The following is a 20,173-nucleotide window of genomic DNA, read 5'->3' as shown; positions in this document are numbered from 1 at the left end:
TTTTTGCTTATGTGGTGCTGAGGAATCGAACCCAGGGCCTCAGGCATGCAAGGCAAGCGCTCTACCACTGAGCCACCTTCCCAGCCCCTCCCACTGGTATTTTTAACTTTGATTTTTGTACTCATATCTGCTATTCACTGGAGAAGTAGAGTATGTTAACATTTTTAATTTAAGGTGTTTTTAATATATTCTAGAAGATAGTATCACAACACTGAATGATTTCACTTCAAATTTATACTTCTGAAAGGTTGTTTGATTGTTGTTTGATTATATATAGTTTGTGGTCAGGCCAGTAGATTCGATGGCTGTGTGCCCATTGTAAAGATTCTTTATAAAGAATAAACTAGCTGAAGAGACTCACATGGCGTTTGTGTAATCCTTAAGGAGTGGTGCGGCTTGAGGACTTATAGGAAAAAGAAAACAAATTACCCCGATTCATTGGTGCTTCTTGTAATGTAGAAGGGAAACTATGCAATCAATCTGACACAGTATAATAGTTTATTTCTTAAGTGGATTGTATCATTTGTCTCTTGCTTGCAGTTTAGACAATCAGCAAAGCAATATCTAGATAGAGTTGTGCAAAATGCATGACTGAATAATGGAATTATGGGTGACTTTCCCCTCTGCCATCAAGACTTTATACACTCATTGTACCAATAATGGGATGGTCAAAAACAGAAGCTGGATGATGTAAGAATGAGAAAATTATCTTTCCTAATGTGTTACTTAGAGCTTCTTCCATGGTAGATACTCTCTATTGGAGCTTAGTGCATAAAACACTTTTCATTCTCATTATAGAATGGCCATCCATGTAGCTTTACTCCAAAACTTCCTTGGATTTTCCAGGCTCTTTACAGTGTCATGGCTAGTCAAATTCGTTGTTGCCATCTATGTTTAATACTTATCATCGCTTTTCTTTTTTAACAGAGTGGAAAATGGATAATTTTTTGCATGAAAATCATCTTATTAGGAGGATGTGCTCTCAATTCTTTATTTTGTTGGGACTGCTATGTGGGTCTCTAATGTGTTTTGTGCTTTCCCCTCCTCCCTCCCCCCCTGCAAACATACTGAGTTGTTCATTTCTAAACACCACTTTGAGGTGTTTCATGAGGTAATCCAAGGCTGCCGCACTCTCAAAAATGATTATAGCAAAAGGAAAGAGTGACACAGAAGTCTTAGTTCTCTGGCTTTGACCATACCTTATCTTGAATTTATCATTTCCATCCTCATAAGATAGTGCTCTGCTTTACTCTAACTTATGATTTGTTGAATCTGACATAATTCAGATCAAGAGTTTCATGCAACTTGAGTAGCGATTCCATCTCTTCTGATAGCTAGTCTTACTAATGAAGGTTTTGTCAAAATTTATAGTAATATATATCTGAAAAGGGTGATCTTTATATGGTAATCCACCTAAAAGAGTAATAGAAAGAAATTAAATCTTTATGAGATTCAAGTGTCTTTCTAATTTAACCTAAGGTCACACTAGTCAAAAGTATCAGGTTTGAGAATCCAAGCTGGTGTGTCTGACATAGATATTATATATAATAATTTTAATATGTAAAATATTGTAATATAATATAATTATCTATTGTTTTTATTTTCAAAATTCACTCACATATCATATTGAAACTTTCAGACTCCTAATGTATCACTATAGCAGTGATTGGTTTTGAAAGAGAACTGGCAATGTCTCATCCTTCATAAATATCTGGACTCTACTAAGGGATTTCCTCTATCTTCTTATTTCCCACCTCAATAAAGACATAAGTAACAGATGTTATAAGTAGTTATCTTGAAAAGCTCTGTTAAGTGTTGAAGAAGTGCAGAATAATCCAGAAAGACCACAACACTGCCTTAACATGTATCAAATATTCTAGTTGACAGGAATCAAAGACAGATTCACATTATGTTGATAACTAATAAAGGTTTGGAGACTATTGATCTAATCTTCTATAGTAGCATTTAAAGAAATCCAAATCCATGAAGGTGCATGTTTGTTTGTAGGCTATTTTTAAGGCTATATATGTGGTTTCCTAGAGAAAAAGTTAAAATAAATTCTGAATTCTCTGATGAACAATAGTGCTTTCACAGACATGTTCTCACCTTACTCTGACAACCAGTATTATTCAGTGTACTTGAAAAGACAGAATAGCATTTATAAGTGAAGTGTAATTAATCAGTGTGAAGCACTGGTAAAATCTATATTTACTTTATAAAAATATTTCTTAGTGGAATTATGAAATAGTTAACAGACAAATAAAAATATTTGCAAGTAATAAGAATTACTATACAACCAGTCCTGGAAATTAGAAAACATAGGCAGTACTGAATGACTTACTTAACTCCATTCGTGCACTCCACTGATATTCTACTGACATAAATCCAGAGAGTAAAGAGAGATAAGATTTTATTTTTGGTAGGGGAAAAACAAAGGAGGAGGTAACAGTGCTTGATAAGAAATGTACTCATTACCTTCCTCATGTAACTATAACCACTCTGTACAGTATTTTCACAATAAAAAACTTATAAAAAAGGTTTGATTTTTGAATTGAAGTATTTGATACTTATTTGTTTTAGTACCTTAGAACCACAAGATAAGGGTTCAAATGTTTTTTTTATTTTCTTTCTTGTGATTGTTTCCAATGTATTTATAAGATGATATCTTTGTTGTTTTTTATGTTCCTCTCCCAGGGTATAAGCCCTGCTTTCATTGTATTTGTTGCTGATATAATTTGTGGAGGGGAAGGGAAAAAACAAACTGTTTAAATAGGGATACAGGTGGACCCATTGCAACAATGAGATGTACAAGATGTTATGTCGAAAAACGAACTTTACAACTTTGCCGGGGTGGGGGGTGGCGGGGTGGGATTGGTGGTGGTAGCTGGGGTGGGGGTGGAAAGGGGAAGGGATGGGAAAGGGAAACAATGGAGGAGGCAACAATGCTTGATAAGAAATGTGCTCATGGGGCTGGGAAGGTGGCTAAGTAGTAGAGCGCTTGCCTTGCAAGCCTGAGGCCCTGGATTCGATTCCCCAGCACCACATAAGCAAAAAGAAAAAAGCCGGAAGTGGAGCTATGGCTCAAGTGGTAGATCGCTAGCCTTGAGCTGAAGAGCTGAGGGACAGCGCCCAGGCCCAGAGTTCAGGCCCCACGACCGGACTCCCCCCACCAAAAAAAAAGAAATGTGCTCATTACTTTGCCCATGTAATTGTAACCCCTCTGTATGGTATTTTCACAATAAAAAATGAAAAAAAAATAGACTTCTGTTGCTTTAAAGATATCCATTTTGCAGCACTTCATTACAACAGCCCTAGAAAACAAATGTGGGATTACTTGTCTTAGTTATTGTAACAGGCCTAAAGAGTTTATGTACGAAAAAAAAAAAACCAGATAATCCTCATTTCCCTAAGTAAGCTGAGAATTTAGAAAATATATTTTACAAACATGAATTATGTTTTGTTTTATTTCATAACATTTGGCATCTGGGCTTATAGCTACGGAGGAAATGTCTTTTCCAGAGTTACCAGGTTCTTAGACATAGCAAAAAGCCTACCTTTCAAATTATAACCAAGCAAGCCAGACTCAGTATGTATGGACAATCACTTTCTTTATTAAACTCCTCCATCTCTAGCTAGAAAGCAATGGAATTATTGAAATTATTGAATCCAGGACTTACAAGGCAGCCTTTCATTGTCTGTCCTTCTACTTCCTACAAACCCACAGTATAGGCTCTGGTGCAGAATTTTCCCCTGGTTCTGTCTGCCTAAGACTAAACTCAAAACTTCCCCAGTGGATCCATGTGGCATGGTTCATTTCATGGAAACTATAAGCAATAGAATCCTTATTTCAGAGAAGTTGGCTCCATGTCTGTTACCTTTCAATATCTAGTAAAAGAACATTTTGGTTGCATCTTAAATTATATGCTCTCCTTATACTTACAATTAAACCTGTTGTTACCAACAATAATAGAATTAAATAAGTACTAAAACAACATTGCCTGACCTTGAAAAATAGTTCTGTAGAACTATTGAAGGACACTAGATTTCTATTTTTGCACAAACTTTGATCAACAATAAGGGTAAATTCTATACCATATAGGAAATAATCTCAGGATAAAAACCAAGAGAAACTTAATGAGTTTATTTCTCCTTGAATTGAACTTTTCCATTAATAAATACACTGTTTCACTTAGTAAATCAAGTATTAAATTATCTCTGTTTAGGGCTGGAGGCCTAGCTCAGTTGTTAGAGCACTTGCCCAGCAAGCAAGAGCACCGGAATGAGAAACCCAAGTGCTACAAAAAAATGAATGAAATTGCCAAATCTCTATGCTCTGCTTTTTCTTTTATAATCAAATTAATACTAAGTAAGGTTCCTTGGAATGTGGGTAGATATCATATTTGAAAAAGTCATGAAAGTGTAGACTGTGTCTTAAGAGAAAGTGAACTGAATAAGTTTAGAAATGAATGGTCATCTGGGAAAGAAGATGAACAAGTACAGTGTGGATCCAGAGTCAATGAGCCTTTTAGAAGTGGAGCTCATGTGCATCATTCAAAAGAGAAGCAATCTTGTAGAGAAGTCAAATCTCACTCTATAGAAAATGAAGAAAAAAGCAATTTAAAAGAAATGTCACTCTAATCATTTCTGTTAATTTAGTCTAGTCTGTGTCTTCTGTTCAATGAGCAAAATCAAAATAATACCACTAGTTAAGCAATTTCAGAATATTTTACCACTCTAGAGAGTCAGAAGAGAATAATAACATGTATAGAACATGGACATCAGGCTCATATGAGACCATTATTAAAGCATATTTAGTTACAACTCTAACGATACAAAACACTTGTCTATTGAAATCAGTTTGTAAGCTAAAAGAAGGCAACTATAATGTCTATAGAAGTGGGATGTCTCTGCAGAATTTGAAACATCCCAGGCTCCCATGAACTGAGTAATTACTGATTAGAAAGAGATTCACTAAGGGATATGTGATGTATTAGAGCAGAGAAACATGGAAATAGAGAAATGTGAAAATAGAGAAACATGGAAAAGGAAATGGGGTTTGAGAGAAGATGAGACTTAAGAATTCATGAGTTAGTATGGGTTATAGACCAAATTATGGTGCACCTGTCCTGTCGTTCAAAGTACATGTGTCTTTTGAAGAAGAAGAGCTGAATAAGAAACACATAAATAAGGAGAAAAGTTTTGAGAAATAAGATAAGGGAAAATATTTTTAGCAATTCTTAACATTTTGAAGAAAAATAAAGGGAACCATCTCTCACTGGGATGAGAAATTATTTTGATGAAGCATTCTCCAAAGCTGAAATGTACTTTCAGTGCATCTCAGAAGACAAGTGGATAATGATTTTTGATCAACTTGGAAAGGTAAAAGAATAATCAAACTAAATTTAATTGAAATGAATTTTGGTACCATTGGCTCATGTGACTGACACCTATCATCTAGATATTCAGGTGGCTGAGATTTGAGGATAAAGATTGGAAGACTGGAGAAACTTTGATCCCCAATTAAGCCTGAAAAGAAAAGCTGGAAGTGGAACTGTGGCTCAAATGGTAGAAAGCTAGCCTTGAAAAAAAATACTAAAGGAAAATGCCTAGGTTAAAGTCTCATATTAATGTCAATCTCATATTTGTTTCATATTGAGTTGCAAATAAATCTCATATCCATACTGCTGGTTTTGAAATCTTTATATATCTAGAGATGCATACAAACATGTACATGTATACGAAAACTATTTCATACCTTATAAGCTATTGCTGTAAAGTGTTTCTCATAGAAAATACACAATGCGCTTTCTCAATCTATCAATATAATAAAATAATGCTACAAAGCATGTAACATAAAATTTAAATTACTAATAAGACACATTAGTTCAATGAAGTATTCTGTGAACTTCTGCCACAAGTAAGTGACACAAGATTTAAGACTAAAAGAAATTGTGGTTGTACTTAAGGCTGTAATGTCTCTTGAAAAAAAAATAGGTAGGTGTTCATTTGTAGATTGCATTGTCAAAAAAGAACAATTCGTGGTAAGATAAGAAAATGGTCATTGAGAGATGTGTTGAAATGTGTAGAACTTCTTAACTGACATGGAAATTTTGGTACACATTTCTGTGGTGAGGTAATGACAGTTATTTTATATAAAATGATGCATAAAATGATGCTTTGCTTATAGCATAAACATCAGAAATGGAGAGTGCATGTGCCTTTCTCCAGAAAGTAAAACAATGCAGAAGAAACCTACCCTGAGACAGGCCTCTATTTCATACTTGAGTCAGGTTACATCAAAGACACAAAGCTCACTGTCAAGAATGGGTTGACCTTTATATTAGTAGCTGCCAGGCAGTCAGCCAAACATTTTTGATACATTCCTTGTATGATTTTTTCAAAATAGCTACAAAGTGAGACTAATCCTCCTTTAATGGTGAAGAGACTGAGAATGGAGAGGTAATATCTTTCTGGAAATCTAACAGTTCTTCAGAGCCATAGAATTGGCACCATTGTCTGATTCCAATGTGCACTCAGGTTTGGCATAACAAACCAAGATACCTCTTCTTTCCAGGGATGCTGATGACTGATTTTTTTGTACACATAGTATGCTTAAATTTTTTGTGATTATCAAGTAAAGGTGATTTTAAGATCTCTAGTCTTTAGTGTGCTATCTTGCAGTATATGGTAATGTCAGTAAGTCTCTTTTAGATGGTGACGTCTAAACCTTTAGATATAACAATAACAGAAGGAAGGAAGGACAATGGTAATACTGTGATTTTTATGATACTTGATGGCTTTTATAAAGTATTATTTAATGATAATCAATAGATTATATATAGTATAATTGGACGTCAAGAAAAAAATCATCAGATTTAATGAGCAAACAAAGTGCCCTACTGCTCTACAGAATATGACACATCCAAGTGAAATGGGGAGGCTGATGCTGGTAGTTGTGTCTAACAAAAAAAAATTTCTATGTGAACAACTATAGTTGAGTGGGAGATAATTAAGCAAACAAAAGCTGCAAGAAATAATGGAATACAGATGAGTTCTTATTATGCGCTGTTTGCTGAAGTAAATTATAGACAAATGTATATCTTGGTTGATTTATATCTTACAAACTGAAAAATTCCAGAGAGCTCAAAATGCAGAAAGTCATATTTCTGCTTTCCATCAGAAGAACTAGCACAGTTAAAGAATTCATCCGAGAGCCTACCATCTTTTGGTTGTATAATAGTGTCCAAAATTCTTATTACTCTACGTCTCAGTCTTTAAAATATACATAGTTAGAATAATATTGGCTTTCTGCTTGCTAGGTCTGCTTTATTGTTTGAATCCAACAAGATTTGTCAAGTGTAGATTTGAATATATTCACTGCTCAAAGAAGCAGATGCCTTGTAACATGCCTTATTGGGTTATGGTTTCCCCTATTCTCTCAACAAACATTTTCACAAAGCATGTTGCTTTATGGTGGAGAGAAACTTCAGTTATTCACAGAGCTAAGTCACAGAGCTGCGTCGAGACTCAACAAGCCAGACACTTAGACATGTTTGGGGAATTGTCTTGTTCAAGAATCTTACAAATCCACTAATCCTGCCAGGTATATAGGCAGTCAATTTGGACAATGGACTGAATTCAAAATCATATTTGAATCATTTTTTAAAAGTTAGTCTGACGCTATTAGCAAGACTGAGAAATAGGGACTATTTTTTAGTGTTCCTATTTTTTTCCCCTCAGGAAGACAATTGGAGAGCATCAGAGGATGTGCAGATGGAGTATAGGGAGTATTTCCTCAAAATATCACACCCTATTATGCTGATTATGTTTAATTAATGAAAGCTGCTGGAAGAGGCTTACTCTCAAATTTCATTGTCTGCTTCTACGTCTCAAATCACCAAAAAAGATAACAAACCTCTGACCCCTTCCTTGAATTTTCATGAACTACACTCATCACAGTAATAGAGATTCGAGTGTGCCAAGACAATGAAACGACTCAGGTCAGACATTTCTGTCTCACTTTATCTTCCACTTCTGTCCCATTCCATCTCTCAAAGATAATCACTTGCAATCCATTGCTTACTATGTAGGCCCAAATGGGATTTGTTCCAGGTTCCAGGCTGTGGTATGTTTCTCTAAACCACTGAATTTCCCCGCAATCCAAGCCTCCTTCTTCCCTCATCTCTCTCCCCCATGGAAAAGAATATAATCTTCTAACTCATGATGCTGATGGGTGTTTTGTACCTTGGGATTGTCTCAGTGCATGCAATGAGGTTGTCTACCTTTTTATTTCTAGTTGATCACTCCAATGAACCTCCATGGGGTGAAGAGAAGCTTGGCTACTACTCTCTACAAAAGATAGGTGAGAGGTATCTTCTCACCGCTTGCTCTGGACATCTGACCAAAGGATCCTTCCATTTTACAGACATGAAAATTACTGAGAAAGGAGAAGGAGAAGGATTAGTGCAAGGTTATGCTCAGACAGAGTGAAGCTCAGTGCCTTAGCAAAGGTGCAGTTGAAGGAGACCTCAAAAGAGAAGTAGCTGGACTGGTACTACATTAATCTTCATTAGCGTAGTTGGCCTTCCAGCAAACTGAGTCTGTGATTCATACTCCCTGCAGATACTGTAGTAAGCATGAACTAAATTTGGTGTCTAAAGACCAGTTTTCCTGGAGAGCCCTTCCGGGAAAGCCATGGAATTGCCTACAATAATAAAATATTGCCTACAATATTACACTGAAGATTCTGGTCAGAGGCAAGAGTCTGTAATACTAACAAACACTTCTTGTTAAGTATATCCCATGACGCTGGAAAACTTTTACAATCAGTAGAATCTTACAAACTATGAAAAAATATGCCATTGCTAACTTTCTGAAATAAATTCCGTCAACATTTTCTCACTTTCCTTTTTGCATAAAAATATATTTAAACAAGAATGAGAGGGATTGATGTGTCTGAAATACTAAAATTTCAACATGATCATTTTCATGCTACTATCTGTTATCCTTTGACAACACATGAAAGTAGATTTGTTGCCTTTTTAATGTTAAAACTGTTTATACACAAAGATGGATAATAACTAACAGTATTTTTCTCTGAGATAAAAACATAAACAAGCCCTGTGGTTTCACTTGCACTTGGTTGACTTGAAAATCACTAACTTTGAAGTTGGCACATGTGGACAGTATATTATTAATCTCTCACTAGTTCTGACATGTAGATTGTGATTATAATGGTTGCCTAGGCTACTTTTCAGAACTTGAAGGTCACTTTTACTGAAAACACTGACTCTTCTCTCTAGAACCTGCAGATGTCTGATGGGGTGACTGGGAAGGGAGGAAATGACTCAGTCTCTTTGCCTTCACCCTGTGTGTTTTCTTTGTTCTCTCAACCTTTGGGTCAAATTCTATTCAACTCTGCATGCAGACTTGAGTGTCATTTAAAGAATGTTTGTGCAGAAACTTCCATACAAGGTTAACTTGACCAAGATCTCCTCTTCAAATCTAAAGGCATTTTAGAGCTAACATGACTGGATATAATAGACAATAAAGGAGCAAAAAGACGTAGAATACAAAGTCCCAGAGATCTCCTTCTTTACTCAGAAAAGACATTCATATTCTTTCCTTTTATTAGTCTAACTTGCATTCATTATTTTTACCTACTATCTGGAGTTGAGAAACTATTTGTAAGCAAATCTCCTATACCTCCATTCTCTGACCACTAAATAAAACACTTGCTTCAGTCTGTCTCTTGAGTCATTGAGTTTTACCAAGCAGAATCTGAATTGAACCTTTTTTCTTGGTTTCATTAAGAGCTGCACACTATCAGTTGGAATCAGAAAAGAACTTTTGTTTTTCTGATCCTGTTTCACATTATCTTCAAACCTGTCCAGTGCAGTGCATTATCTCTGATACTTTAGTTATAAATACAATTTCGGGACTTACTTTTTTTTTTCCTTCTAGAAAACAAAATGAAAACGTTAAGATAAATCTACTGTCAACACTCAACTTCTCTAACATTGCACCCTCCTCGGTGCCAGTTTAAGATCCCCCTTCATCTGTAACTCCTCAGCGGAGAAGGCAGCTGCTAGCTTCCCATTGTTTGCATTTATCTCCTGTCTTTTCTGTTTCCTACATAGAATTTTATGTCTTTGATCAAAGCTTGAGAATCCAGATGTAGGCAAGTGGATGGCATACTGACAATGTGTATTCTCAGGCTGCATTTCTGAAGGAGATACTCAGGAAGATAATGACTTTAGCTTCCAGTTAAATTATACACAAGTAAAGAACACAAGAATGTTTTCTAGGACTGAAGATAAAATACCTGTTTCAATATCCCAATATGTCCCAAGAGGTTAGAAATTCTATCACTTCTTTTTGTTTTCAAGCAAACAAAAAACCCAAAAGAACAAAGAAAGGCATCTTTGGTAGGATCTATGCCGTTCTTTCAAAGAGAAAAAAAGATGTGAGGTGCATTGAGTGTCATTTGCCTTCAAATTAATTTGATAGGTTTTAACTACCGTCCAAATTCTTTATGCAGACTCAATTTTTGCATGTTTCTGTATTTCCTCCATTCTCAGAAAATCTGAAAACGACTTCTTCCAAAATAATCTTTCTGAAAACCTTGAGCAAAAATATCATAGTACTGTAGTAGTATGATTAGTATTCTTAATAGGGCCTTATATAAAAAGTGTTTATCACATAGACACAAAATAAAACTGTTCAAGATAATTATACAGGACTTTAGGCATTTAGGAACAAATAGTCTAAAGGAGGATAAAGTTACGGGAGGAACCCAAAGGCATAACTCCTCTGAACATTTAAAATATTCATTATAAAACCAAATTCCAGGAAATCAAAAAATGGGCTTTGTTGTTGTGGTTTGTGATAGTGATGGTAGCAGCAGTGATGGTATTGATGTTGTTGTTTTGCTTTTTTTCCCTTTTAGCAGAGTTGAGGGAGGCATACAAATGTAGGGAGGGAGCTGTGAACAATCATGTTATCCATATCTACTGTGTTGAAAATGAACTAAGCAACGTATAGGCAAGTACAGAAGAGAGAAACTGGGGGAAAATAGAAGAAGAGGTGACATTGTCCAAAAAGGATTGTACTCATTTGCCTGACATCATATGGTAATCCCTCTGTACAACACCTTGATAGTAACAATGAAATTATATTAAAAAGTGTTTATTACTAACATGTTTTTGGAAAATGTCCTTACTGTCTACAGTACACCAGATTATTCCAGTCAATATGTTTTGAAAGTCACCATTTTTGTAGCCATCCATTCTTTCCTCCCTCCCTCTCCAATCATCTTGTAAATAAATCAATCAATAAATAGAACCCTCAAAATTCAAGTCACATTAAAAGATACGCCCTTAAAAACTTATGGGGAAAAATCTCAATAAAATGATTTCAGTTTTATGTCTGGATTAAATAATTTATCAGCTCATTGAAAAGTCATTATTCAATACCACTTTTGGTTTTAAGTAGTAAATCTCATTGAGCTCTGATCTCCATTTAATTGAACATGTGGACAAACATGGCAGTTGGTACATCCATTTCTAAATTCCATTGACTTAACTCATTAGTAAATTCCATTGACTTAACCCTTCAGGTTTAAAAGCACATATTAATAAACAATTGATGTTTGACAAATTATCTGCAGGCAGAGTTAACAAGACAACCAATTTGTTTCCAAGTTTCTGAATTCCCAATTCTCAGAATTCTAAATTCTTGAGAATCCAGGAAAGGTTTATGTTCTGTATATGCATGCACGTTGTCATTTTTATATTACTGGATTTCATTTCCAGCATGTAGACAGTTTAAGACCTCTCAATAATGATAACATAGAAATAATTCCTTCTCATACCTGTATATTGCCTCAGTCTCAGTATAGCAGTCTGAGATAGAGCTCCGCAGACCACCAAAATTACTTAGAGATAGTCAAGTTAAGCAGGGAATTTCTTGGTGGGAATGATTGTTTATAAAAAGGCATTTAATGAACCAGAAACAGAAATTCATGTTTTGTAGTACATTGGGAGTAAAAGTTCTCTAACTTGCCTTCCTGGTAGATTTAAACCTGTGATTTTTGTATACCTCATATGGCAGCAAGCCTGAGAGGAAGGCAAAAAACAACACAGTAAGACTTAGAGACACTTAAACCTGTACCATGTTGTGATCTTCTAGATTAACTTCACTCAAAGTAAGGTATACTTGAAAAATTCTATCATATTTGGCAAAAATTTCTTTAAAAGCTTAATAATGAGAGATTAATTTTATCTTACTTGACACTAAGTGCTTTGCAAAGCAACATTTCTCAAAATGAGATTTACTAATCACCAACAACATGTCCAGAGAACTTATTAAAAATGCAAATGCTAGGCCTCTGCCTCAGACTTACTGTATCAGCGTCTCTGTGACTATGCTTAGAAACCTGCATTTTAAGTAGTTTGCCAATCGATAATAAATGCTAAAGTTTGAGATACAGAACAGTACTTATAAATTATAAGGTCACTTGAGTTATGGTGCTGTTTGGTCATACTTTATGTAAAAAGTATTTAAGCCACACATCTTTTTCTTTATGTAAGATACAAAGATTCATTTCTCCCAACTTTCAATTAATAAAATAAATCTGCATGAAAAATGACAATGTCAACTGCCTTAAATGAATATGTATTTGATATTAATGAAACCAAAATTGAAAATATTTAATAGTGGAAAAGGTTTCGTAATTAAACATAGCTCTCATATATATACACTTATACTTTGTCAAAATCAGAGCTCTGGTCTTTATAAACATCTCAGTGTGACGTATCATTTTTTGGTTGCAATATGATTATAGGAACCTAATTATCCAACATATAGTCATACAGAAGTAATTCTGTCAACTAATTTGAGTTTCTTACCCCCAATAATTGGATCTATCATTCCAGGGAAACACACTAAATAATATTTACATAAAAATAAAATTTGTTATATGCTAGCTATTGAGCCAAAATTCACATGTGTTTGAGAAACATGTTGCCATGTAATTTAATTTTCTTCTTAAATAAACTTTAGATTAGTGAGTTTTGTATATGTTAGACATGACTATTAATTTCTTTCAGGCAATAACCATGTGTTCATTGTAATTGCGTGTGTGTGTGTGTTTGTGTGTGTGTGTGTGTGCGTGTGTGTGTGCTGGTTTTAGGGACTGAACTCAGGGCTTAGGCATTATCTTTGAGCTTCTTTTGCTCAAAGCTATTGCTCTACTGCTTGAGCCATAGCACTACTTCTAGCATTTGAGTAGCTTATTGAAGATAAGTCTCATGGACTTTCCTGCCTTTTCTGGCTTCAGACTGTAGTACTTAGATCTCAGCCTCCTGAGAAGCTAGGATTACAAGTGTGAGCCAGGTTCAATGTGATTTTATTCCATTTTGGTACACATTTAGAATTTAGTTATCTATCAAGCTGTGAGCAAATTATATTAGACAGAGATAATAGAACTAATAGCAGAAATTCTTATTTATATTTTGCCTTAATTTATATATATGCGCTTGTAATTTTATATAATAAAGTATAACATACATTTATATAAAATACATTATTATAAGATGTAAAATATAATTTATATAATAACTATATGAAATAAATATTATATACACCATCTCATCACATGGATACAGTACTATCTCATTTTGATGCTACCTTCAGTATTTTATGCCTGAGGCTACCTGTACAGTGGATGCATGCATTTATACATATATGCATATATACATATGTATGTGTCTGTATATATGTACACATATAGATAACACATTTGCATGTATCCACATACACAAAAATACAGTATACACATACATATATATGTATATACATACATATATATATATAGAGAGAGAGATTATTTGGTGAACATCATCAAAGCAGTACATGTGCCAATTTAAAGCACCAAAAGGAATCTTATGTATACAATTTCAGCATACATTTTTTGTCACACAGATTTCTATTTAGACTTTTTAGTGAAGAAATGGTAAATTGATTTGAGTGATTGTGCAAGCTATGCCCAGATGGCTGCTTTGACATTTGGTAGCCAATCATCATTTATTCACTATGACATTTACTTCCATTTTGTCTTTTCGTTATTGTATTGTTTACTTAGTAAGGATTTTTCAGGTTCAAAGGAGAAAAAAGCAATATTTTATTGGTAATGATTGAAATATAAACAGATGTGAAAGGGTGAAGATGATTGTGTGCAAAAATTTCATGGAATATAATAGATGACTACTTTGATCAAGTAGGTTTTATGTTCAGAAGCATATATTAGATGAAAAAGACCTATTAAACAAAGTGAAGTGCCTGGAAATAATAACATTGGTGAATGTTGTAGAAAATTCTACTTAATACATTTCAAACATGTATAGTCCTTTTCCCACACAACTTTTTCTAGCCATTTAGAGTCTTTTCATCTCCATTCTAAATAGTAAGGCTGGATATATGATAGTGTCTTCTGTCTCAGCCCTCACATATGAGAACAACTACTCAGTGCTGATGGTTCTCATAATGTTGATATTCATATATATATATATATATATATATATGTGTGTGTGTGTGTGTGTGTGTGTGTGTATGTGTGTATTCCAATATATATTTTCTCTCTATATATATATGTACAAATTTTAGAAGCCATTCTGACAGTTTCATCCTTTCCTGAAGTTCTTACTTGGATACTTAAATTGTATTTTGATTAAATGCTCCAAAATCAATAAATACTCCACATCAAAACTCCATATCCCTTTATTCAAGCATCTTTGGAATCTATTCATCTATTTTCTTATTAAAAACCCTCAGTTCTTTTGAAGTAGAATCCATTTATTTCCTTATCAGGAGGAAAAATGGGCAGCAGGATCTTGGATCAGAGATGCTGTGAATTTGCTATAGTTCTGGTTTAGTGATAGAAGGGGAAATCATAGGACTATGTTGATGACACCTTGCTGGTGAAAGGCTTACCCAATGCTTCAAGGCATTAACTCCTATAGGAAGGAGTTAAAATCTTTCTCCAGGATGAGAATTAAGGGCAATGTTGATGATATTTCTCATAGCAATTGGTAGACTCATTTTCTCCCATACAACCAAAGGTAAGAGACTTGAGTGATTACATATTTAACATATGTCAGCTATTTTTTTTTGTTGGTCATGGGCCTTGAACTCTGGGCTTGGGCACAGCACCACCTCCGGTTTTCTGGTAGTTTACTGGAGTATCACAGACTTTCCTGCCTGAGCTGTCTTTGAATCCTGATCCTCAGATCTCAGCCTCCTGAGTAGCTAGGATTACAGGTGTTAGCCACCAGTGCCCCGCTTATGTCAGTTAGTCCTAAGTTATATTTTGTATTATTTTTAAGCAGTTGTACATTGAATTATCATTCAACAGTGGCAGTCTTATCACCTGTTATTAAATCCAGCAACTAGTCTTTATTTCTGAATGCCCTCCTATTGCAAGAGTTGAAAGCCTCTTTCTAATTTACCAGGATGGATCGCTCACATTTACCTCAAGTATTAATAATTTTTGACTGCCTGTAATCTTTTATTTTCCAAGATGCTAATGCTTAATAATATCCATCCAGTATCATTGTCTTTATAACGTGTATTCACTCCATACTATTCGAAACTAATAAAGCATACCAACTTGTCCATTCCTCACTTACAGTTTACTAATAATGAGACTTCATCAATTAAACAACCAGATTGTTGCAGAGTTTTCCTTGATTTCATCTACTCCCGTGAATGCAATCCATCTTGCCACATCAACTATAACTAACCCAGCTCCATAACAACATATTATAATTTGCTTTCTTTCAACATTTCCAGTATCACCTTTCACACATTTTATCATAATGTAAATGTCTATTTGATACCAGCAAATGTGGAACACTTACAGAGAATCTACACATACAGAATGGAGGCGAGGGGTTAAAATCAATTAACCATGCAAGAAAATATGACATAGATGTAAACCTGGTCCACCCTGACTCATGGAGCTTGAACTCAGGGACAGAGCACTGTCCCTACGCTTTCCTGCTCAAAGCTAGCGCTCTACCACTTGGAGCCACAGCATCACTTCTGGTTTTCTGGTGGTTCATTGGAAATCAGAGTCTCACAGATTCAATGAATCTCATGCTGTCTTGAACTGTGGTCCTTCAATTCTCAACCTCCTGAGTAGCTAGATTACAGGCATGAGCCACCAGCACCCAGGGGAGGGGACCTGCTTTAGATGCTAAGTCAAGCCTGATGTTGTTGATAGCCATGACTTATTGGGTAGAAAGAAATATGTTAGCTCCCTTTTCAAACTCATTCCATAAAATAAAGATTATTGTTAATTATGTGTTTCGTCTTAAAAATAGAAATTACCCAAGTTGAAGCATAGACAATTACATGAAAAAGAACTGATGCCATATATAAGAGAGCATGAAAAAAGAGTCACTCACAGGGATTTTCTTTCTGTGTCTAAGCTTAGTCAGTTTGGTTCAGTTCCCAGCACAGGATTATTTCAATTAGTTGCTAAGAGATGGGTGTCATTCCATAGTAACCGATTCCCTCCACTACTGCAGACAGTGAAACTCCTGAGATTTGGGACAAAATGAGCTCTGACATGTTTAATAATGTGCCAATATTTTAATAATCCCTTGACCATATGTATTATCTTGACAATTCTTTTCATTTATACTTAATCCCAAGAATTCAGAGGTTTAATCAATGATGAAAGAAGCTTGAAAAGAGAACAGTGCATGAATAAAAATACATTATGTTGATGATATTTTAAAATAAGCAGTTCATTTTTCATCATTAATTGCGTTTAGAATTCAGGTGAACGGACTGTCAAAGAGGCTTTTAGTCTTGTACTCGCTCTTCTTGATTAAATGCTCATGGCCTCATGTGCTAAGCTTTTCTCTCGTTAGCTGCACATTTATATAATCTGTAACAGCAATAGCTACAATTTCCTAACTACTATGAACCATGCATAATGGTTCATAAAATAATATTTAGGTTAGAGAGGCCTGATATATGTTCAGTCTTTAAAATATATTGCATAAGTCTAGTTACATATAAACTGAAAACAAACCATTCTCCTAACTCATGTATTCTTATATTTTCTCACATGCATATTATTTTTAAATCTATAGTATTTTTGTTGTCTACTAAATTTGAAAATCACAATGAATACTTTACCATCAGGTGTTTTTTTAATTGTGAAAATACTGTACAGAGGGGTTACAATTACATGGGCAAGATAATGAGTGCATTTCTCATCCCATCAGGTATTTTAATAACATGAAATACAGCTATACTTTTTTCCTGATGAAACTGGTTTTCAAATTAAAGTTCAGTTAATATTTTTAACACCATTTATCTAAAATTCTGTATTCTTGAGCCAAACTGATATAACCACAAATTATTCAATGTGTAGAAGCCATGAAAATCTAAGTTTACTGCAGAAATCTCCACATTCTTATAGACATCTCTCTATATATATGTTTATACAAATGTATTTATATACATAACTTTTAGTAAAAGAATAATAATCTAAAATATTAAGGCCTAAAGAGACAAACATAAAGGGGATCCAAATAGTAAAAGATGATGTAAAACTCTCCCTATTTGCAGATGGCACGATCCTGTATTTAGGGAACCCGTAGACTCTACTCCCAAGTTACTCTAGCTCATCAAAAACTTTGGCAAAGCATCAAGGCATAAAATTAATCCACAAAAGGAAATGGCCAATGATTAGAAGAGCAAGACTGAAATCAGAAAAGCAATGCATTTTATAATAGCATCAAAAAATAGGATACCTAGGAATTAACTTAGCCAAAGAAGTGAAGGACTTCTATGATGAAAACTTTAAAAATCTGAAAAAGGAAATTAAAGCAGATGTAAGGAAGTAGAAAAACCTCCAATGCTTCTTTATGAGGAGGATTAACATCATAAAAAAGACAATACTGCCCAAAACCATCTAAAAATCCAATGAATTACCCATCAATATCCCAATAGCGTTCTCTAATGAAACAGAAGAAGCAATCCAAAAATTCATGTGGAATAATAAAAGACCTGAATAGCAAAATCAATCCTTAGAAGGAAGAACAGTGCTGGAGGAATATCAATACCAAACTTCAAACTCTATTATAAAGCCATAGTAATAAAAACAGCTTGGTACTGGTACAAGAACAGACCTGAGGATCAATGGAATAGAACTGAAGACAAGAAATGAAACTGCAGAACTATGCCCAACTAATCTTTGCTAAGAAAGCCAAAAAAATACGATGGAAGAAAGAGAGATTCTTCAACAAATGATGCTGGCAAAAATGGCTAAATATGTATAGAAAACTAGAATTATATATCTCCTTTCACCAGAATCAATTGCAAATTAATCAAAGACCTTAAGGTAAAAACAGATACCCTGAAAACATTACAGGAAGGAATAGGAGAAATGGGTGGTTTCCTTTGCACAGGGTAAAACTTTCTTAATAAAGACCCAGAACTGTATCTCTATTTAGACAACTCGTTTTTTCGATTCCCCTCCACAAATTATACCAACATCAAATACAGTGAAAACAGGGGTTATACCATTGGGGAGGGACATACAAAGCAACAAAAAAAATCATAGGGTAACTTACAAATACGTTAGAAAAAATAGCAAGGAAACAACCCCACATGTATCCCTATCTTGGGGTTCATTTTGCTTAACATCACCTTATCTGATCTTTTCTGCTTGTCCCAGACATATACTAGTTATTGCAAATAAGGGAAACCATGGGACCTATGTTTCTTTGGGCCTGGCTTACTTCACTTAGTATAATTTTTCCAAGCCTTTCCATTTCCTAACAAATGGGGCAATGTCATTCTTTCTGATGGAGGCATAGAATTCCATTGTGTATATATACACCACATTTTCTTGATCCATTTATCTACTGAGGGGCATCTGGGTTGGTTCCATATCTTAGGTATAGTAAATAATGCTGCAATAAACATAGTTGTGCTGGTAGCTTTAGTATGGTCTTGTTTGTGATCATGCAGGTAAATGCCCCAAAGTGGAATTTCTGGGTCATAAGGGAGCTCTATGTGGAGTCTTTTGAGGAACCTCCATACTACTTTTCAAAGTGGTTGACCAAGTTTACACTCCCACCAACAATGAAGTAGGGTTCCCTTCTGGCCACATCCTCTGCACCATCTGATGTTATTAGAGTTCTTGATTATAGCCATTCTAACTGGGGTGAGGTGGAATCTCAATGTTGTTTCAATTTGCATTTCTTTTATGGCTAAAGAGGTTGAGCATTTCTTCATGTGTCTATTGGGCATTCTTATTTCCTCTTCAGAGAAGTTTCTCTTTAAGTCTTTAGCCCACTTATTTATCTCATTGCAACAATGAGATATAGAAGACACTAGGTGGAAAAATAAATTTTATAATTTAGGCAGGGTTTGAGGGTAAGGGGGTGTGGCTGAGGAGGTGGGAAGGAAGGGATGGTAAGGAGGAGGCAACAATGCTGAATAAGAAATGTACTCGTTACCTTGTTCATGTAACTCTAACCCCTTTGTACAGTATTTTCACACTAAAAAATTAATTTTAAAAAGACCCAGAAACACAACAAATCAAAGAAAGGTTGGATAAATGAGATTGCATTAAATTGTAGAGCTTCTTCATGGCAAAGGACATAGCTAGCAAGATAAATAGAAAGCCCATATATTGGGAAAAGATCCTCATTAGCCATACAATAGACAAGGGCCTCACATCTAACATACTTAGAACTCAAAAACTGAATCCACTAAAAATAAATTCTCAAAGAAACAACCACCCCATTAGCAAGTGGGCTAAAGGCATAAAGAGCAACTTCTCTGAAGAGGGTATAAGAATGGCCAATAGACACGTGAAGAAATGCCCAACTTCTCTGGCCATAAATGAAAAGCAAATCAAAACCACATTGAGATTCCACCTTACCTCAGTTAAAATGGCCAAAATTATGAAATCTAATAACAACAGATACTGGCAGGGATGTGGCCATAAGAGAATGCTACTATATTGTTGGTGGAAGTATAAACTTGTTCAACCACTCTGGAAAGCAGTATGGAGGTTCCTTAAAAGCTCCCCTGTGGCCCAGCAATCCCACTCCTGAGCATATACCCACCCCAGTGACCACAATCA

This window comes from Dipodomys ordii, unplaced genomic scaffold (assembly GCF_000151885.1).
Source record: "Dipodomys ordii isolate 6190 unplaced genomic scaffold, Dord_2.0 Scaffold8, whole genome shotgun sequence".
Taxonomy (NCBI): Eukaryota; Metazoa; Chordata; class Mammalia; order Rodentia; family Heteromyidae; genus Dipodomys; species Dipodomys ordii.
This window is presented reverse-complemented; position numbering follows the sequence as displayed.